At 35.6% G+C, this 6,104-nt stretch overlaps 1 pseudogene; it reads right to left on the bottom strand.

Moving 5' to 3' along the window:
- Positions 1 to 360: 360 nt before the first annotated feature.
- On the bottom strand, positions 361 to 843 carry LOC123839785 (peptidyl-prolyl cis-trans isomerase-like 3; annotated as a pseudogene).
- Positions 844 to 6,104: the final 5,261 nt, after the last annotated feature.

Here is a 6,104-nt window from a genome sequence, read left to right as displayed (position 1 = left end):
TTCATTCTAGTTATAAGGGATGACAGTGAATGGGGGCAGAGAAATAGGTAGAGCATTAAGTCTTTATCACAGAAATAATGTATTTCTATTTTTTAAATGAATGTTTATATGTAACAAAAAATTAGAGGATTTTAAAAAGTCAACTTAAAGAAATACATTGGATAATAGTTTGAGCAAAGAAAATGCTCTAATAGTGGGAGTAAAAGCCATTTGGGTCCCCTTGGTACCACCAGCTCAGGAGATTTTAGTTGTAAACAAGCAGAAGGATGATGCAGTCTTTTGGTATAATTAAAACTGCATAAACCACCGTAGGTGTGTTCCTCGAATGGTTTGCCAAGTATCTTTCCAGGTCTACTACAGCTACTGCACAAATTGATTGGCATGAATAGTTACGTCCTTAATGTGCACATCATTGAGAGGTTGACATGTCTTCTCATTCACTGGTAACTTCTCTAATTCATCTAGAGTCTTCAGAACATCTATTACCTTTCCAAATACTGTATATTTCATGTCCAAATGTGACTGCTTGCCATAGGTGAAGAACTGAGATCCACTGGTGTTTGGGCTGTTATTACCCATAGATACGACACCTCTAACATTGTGCTTAAGAAAGTTGCTGTATTGATTCTCATATTGTTTGCCCCAGATACTGTACCTCATCTTCCCATACCTGTCAGATCTCCTGTTTCAACCATAAAACCTTTGATATTTCTATGCAATATACAGTCATTGTAGTAATTATTGGTACTAAGAGCCAAAAAAATTCTCGCAAGTTTTGGGTGACCTCTCACAGAAGCCTTCTATTTTAATATCACTTACATCTGTATTCAGTGTCACTGACATTTTTAGTCTTGATAGTTTCAGGAACTACTGTTGTTAATTTCTCACAGTCTTATCAAGAGAAGTTAGAAAATGAGTCTCACTTTGGGTACCACAGGTGTTGTTAAAACAGAAAAGATGTAATTGCAGATGCTTGTGATTCGAAATTACTGTCTTCAGGCTACCCTGCGTTTCTATTTTGAAGTCCACTAAAAATTAGAATTCACCTATGCTTATTATCTTGATATGTGGGCAGAGTCTCAAAATATTAAATAGCAGAAGACAATCAGGTAAAAGGAAAGAAACAGAAGGATGAAAAAAAAAGCATGTTTGACTTTTATAAAGTTGATTACTTGATTTCTGAACATTGTAAGATAGCATTATACAAAAAAATGCACTCCATTAGGATGATGAGGTACAGTGGAAATAAAAGGGAGATATGGGCTCTGGTTTTGCACCACAATTCTCCCCTTACACTATTGCATAAACTTGTACAAATCACTTCATTTCTCCTTGCCATAATTTTATCTGTTAAAGGAGCAGGTATATGTTCTAGGTCTCTATTGTGGAACAAAAGACCACAAAACTTAGTAGTAAAACTCCTACAACCATTCTACTGTATCACACAAATTTTGTGGGTCAGAACTTCCAGCAGAGATCTGTTGCATAATCCTACTGTTTCATGTGGTGTAATAGAGGCCACTTGATGATATTCAACCATTAGATAGTGTGGATTAGAAGCTGCAAATTGCATACTTACACATATGGTGACTTGGAGGGTACATCTGAAAGGCTGAGTTCAGCTGGAATTATCAACAAAATGCCTAATGTGGCCTCTTCAGTATCACATCTGCAGAGTAGTTAGATTTCTTATATGGTAGGTCAGGGTGTCAAGTGAAGAAGGTGAAAGTTTCATGATATTAGACAATCTAACACCACTTCTGCCATGCTCTACTGGTTGAAGCAATCTCAATCACGTACATATTCAAGGGGAGGGATCATTGACCTGCATAAAAGAAGTTTCAAATAATTTGCTTTCATGCTTAAACCACTGGAGTACAAGCCCTACAACAGTATTGATCTTCTCCTTCATCATGCAAGAACCACCAAAAGTCTCATTCTATTATGTTACGAAGCTCAGGTTCAAGGTCCAGGATCACAGCATTTAAATTATATCTAGCTATAAAAATATCTTGGTTTAGGGCATTTTTCCCCCTTGGATAAAGTTACTCTTAGACTGTAGACCTGTGAAATGAAGAGACAAATGATCTGTCCCCTTGGGACAAATGAATGTCCCAAGATGAAGCAGGCATAGGATAATCATAGTAAATATTCCTTTTCCAGAACAGAGAAAATAAGACAATCACTACCCTATAGCAATTCTTTTTTTTTTTTTTAAGATTTTTATTTTTATTTATTTGAGACAGAGAGAATGAGAGACAGAGAGCATGAGAGGGAGGAGGGTCAGAGGGAGAAGCAGACTCCCTGCCGAGCAGGGAGCCTGATGAGGGACTCGATTCCGGGACTCCAGGATCATGACCTGAGCCGAAGGCAGTCACTTAACCAACTGAGCCACCCAGGCACCCTATCCTATAGCAATTCTTAAATATAATCGGGCAGATATTTTCATTTCCCAATTGAGGTTTAGTCTTGGTCTTTGGGTTATAATAATTCTACATGGCTTTGGTCCTGCCCTCTGAAAACTTCCTTTTCCATAAAATCTGTTTTCCATAAAATTTGGCTTTCTTAGAATGTTTCTTGTATATAGAATTTTGGTTATCTCTAGGCCTTTTTTTTTTTTTTAACTCTTTCTGTTCTGTTCAATGCTAATATAATTCCTTTAAAATCTCATGAGCCTTTTGTGTGTCAATTCCTAATCTGTTCCATTAGACAAAACCAAACCCATAAATCTTTTTGAGGTAAATCCTTCTCTATCTTGGTTTTCCTGTGAAGCTGTTGTTTGTGCACTAAGCACTATTGTCTGTCTTAGAGCATCTAATATGGCATGCCCTTTTTCTTTTTGTTACTGAGAGGGTACATTTGATACTGCCTTAAATCCTTCTGAAGTCTTAAGGGATCTTACAACCCCAGGGTATGTTCTACGGGCAGTGCATTAGATTTTATCTCTACCCTGAGACCATCTCTTACTTTGAGGACCACTCGCTGGTTGGAATGGTTGTCCTAAGCCCTTTACATTCACTCCATATTCTATTAGCAGTTGATTATTTCATTTCTCTTTTCTCTCATTTTTAAAAAGACAACTGGAAGAAACAAGGTAGCATCTTCAACACTTCATCCAGAAATCATCTTAACTAGATTATCAAGTTTATTAAGTACATTATATATTTTCCAGGTTACCTGGGTAGAAGTAGTACCAAACTTTCTACCACCTCCTAGTAATTTTTTTTTCAGTCTCTTCAAGTCCTCTATAGTATTCATTTTAAGCCTTGTCAGGCTTTTGCCTGTTGCCCTGTCCCCAGACCAGAGCCATACATTTTAGATTTTGTAATGTTAGCACCTCACTTTCATGGACCAAAGTCTGTTTATCTATTGGTGCAGTAAAAATAAAAACAATACAAAAACTATCCAAAAGTTAGTTGCTTAAACAACAATCACTTTATTATATCTCATAATTTTATGAATCAATAATGTAGCAGTACTCAGATGGGTGAGTCTCCTCTTTCATGTAGTTTTGATGGAAGTCACTCAGGGCTATTCAGTTGGCAGAAGGGCTGGAATAGAGGATCCAAAAGAATTCCAGTCATGTGTTGTCTCATTGGGAATGGCAGAGGCTAAATTCAGCTCCAGTCGTCACTCAGATTATGTACAGGTGGCCTCTCCAGCATGCAACCACGTCAGTGTGTGGAGCATCTCACAAGGAGTACCTCAGAGCTTGAACAGCAAGGGCTCTAGCTATCACCTCTTGATGGGAGGAGTGAAAAGAATGTGTGGTCTTGGTTTAAAAATGCCAAAATTGGGCTAGCTGATCACTCATATCCTTTTTGTTTCTAAAATATCTATTTCAAAAGCAACAATAAAAGTTTAGAATGGATATGAAATAAAAGGGAAAACATTTTAACTTTTCACAAGTTATAAGCATCTAAAACTGCTGAAGCATTAAATAGTCTACAGCATTCATCTCTCAAAAGATTTAATTCCAAAGATAACTGTAGGTGATAAAGACATTTATAGCTGAGATTGGATGGAAAATATCTAAAAATATATAACTTTATATCTATTTTTCTATAAAAAATGGCTGCATTGCTTATTACCTCTTGTCATGAAATGGTTTTCTTCACTAAAGCCTATAAACAAAACTGAAACACTTCATTCTTAAAGTTGTATTTTCAGCTATTTTGATAATATGTAAAAGATTATTGCCAGGGAAGTTTTAAATGTAATTTGTTACTTAAGATAAAGTTATCCAAATCAATAAATGATATTCTCCTCTTGATATGGTTCTGTGTGGTACCTGAAATAATAAAGCCATAGAGATCTGAATAATCTTAGAAATCATCTTGACTAAATTCTTTCAGCCACAGATGAAAGAACCAAGCCCTGGAGGGACTATGAAGCTTGTCCAAGGTCTCTTAGCTGGTTAAAGGGTAGAGTCAAGGGTGACCACAGTGCTAACAGTTACAATGATGCTCTTGAGAGAAATAAGCTTCTCAAATGATACAACTATTCCTTTGCAGTTTATGCCCTCATTAATTTCCTTTAACACCTTTTTCTTCATCTATTGTACATAATGTTTAGAGCAACCTTACTGAGTTGAAACAATTCTAATCAGACTGAATCAGTAAAAATTTCCTGTTTTGACATATTTTAAACAGAACAATAATAGATAACATAAATATAAACATATTTCTAAAAATAGTGAGGTGCTGGTAAAGAAAAAAAAGGTAAGTTTAATGTTTTATTTCTTTCATCCAGTACCTAAGGAATGATGGATTTTCTGTATAAAAAGCTATCTTAGAGCCTATTTGCCTTTTGTCCCAATTTGTAAATATCTTCTGAACCATTCTGAAATGCAAGCATATCACTTGGGTTTGAACACTTATAGTGATAGGTGCTCATTATTTCTAAGAAGAAAAGAGAAAATTTTGGTATAATAATTATAATCTTTATTATATACTATCTTTTAAAGACTAAGATCTGTCTCTGACGGTATAGATATCTTTAATACAGGCTTGGTCTATATGCCATCACAGAATATGTCACCATTTTCTTTTAAGATGAACATGTTCAAATATTTGAGGAAAAGCATGAAGTTGTGACTAAGTGTTTCATAATTTAAATATACACAATTCTCTCCATTGGCAAAGATTCTAGAATAGAATAAATGCAAATTGATGGTGATAACCTATGCTGGGCATCCAGCTAAGAGGACAGCATTATGGATTACATGTACTTCACCTCTACTTTATTTCTCTCTATTCCTCTAACAGAATGCTTTTATCACTTCTGTTTATTTTTTTAATTTTATATATCTTTATACTTTGCATATAGGTATATAAAACTGAGATTTATATATTTTTAGAAATGGTTGTGTTTTCCTGAAATTGTACATTAAGGAGGCAGTATTTTTCATAATAAGATTTGAAAAGTGAGACCTTGTAGAATACCCACGAGTTTGAGATATATGGCAAAATGGGAGGTCAGAGATACTTAAAGCCTGAGAAGAACCCAACCCACTGTTGATGGCTTTGAAGATGGAGTGAGGAGGCCACAAATCAAGAAATGCAGGGACACAGGAGTTCCGATTCAAGATGGTTCCCATTTAACGAGGCTCTTGAACTCACCGCCTCCCATGGACACACTGAATCTACATCTATGTATGGAGCAATTTCCTCTGAAAGAAATCCAGAAACTAGCTGAGCAACTCTTATACATCAGGTGAACAAGAAAAAAAATAACACAGCAAAGTGGGTCTTGACACACCCTCGATTACTGGGAAAAACAAAGAAGGCTGCTTGGACAATTGCAAAGGTTTGAGAGGCAACCAAGAGTTAGGGCTAGGCTGATTAAGTTTAGGCAGTATGTCTCAGATACCATGATCCCACAGATTATACAGTACTGACTGGATGAAATTATTGCAAATAAACAGTTCTAAACTGGGGACAAAGATTGCATTTGTAGGACCATACTTCTAATCACTTTGATGATTTTTTTTTTAAATAAGTGGGTTTTCATTTTGATGGAAGAAAAATAGTTTTAAATTGAGAAGAATAATGTAGTGTACTCATAAAACCTACATATGAAGTATGTAGGTGTTGGCATTGTCT

This window comes from Mirounga angustirostris, unplaced genomic scaffold (assembly GCF_029215605.1).
Source record: "Mirounga angustirostris isolate CCGP_5_RB_7025 unplaced genomic scaffold, mMirAng1.0.hap1 SCAF_3, whole genome shotgun sequence".
NCBI classification, from domain to species: domain Eukaryota; kingdom Metazoa; phylum Chordata; class Mammalia; order Carnivora; family Phocidae; genus Mirounga; species Mirounga angustirostris.
Note: the sequence above shows the minus strand (reverse complement) of the source record. Positions and strands in the feature narration are given on the sequence as shown.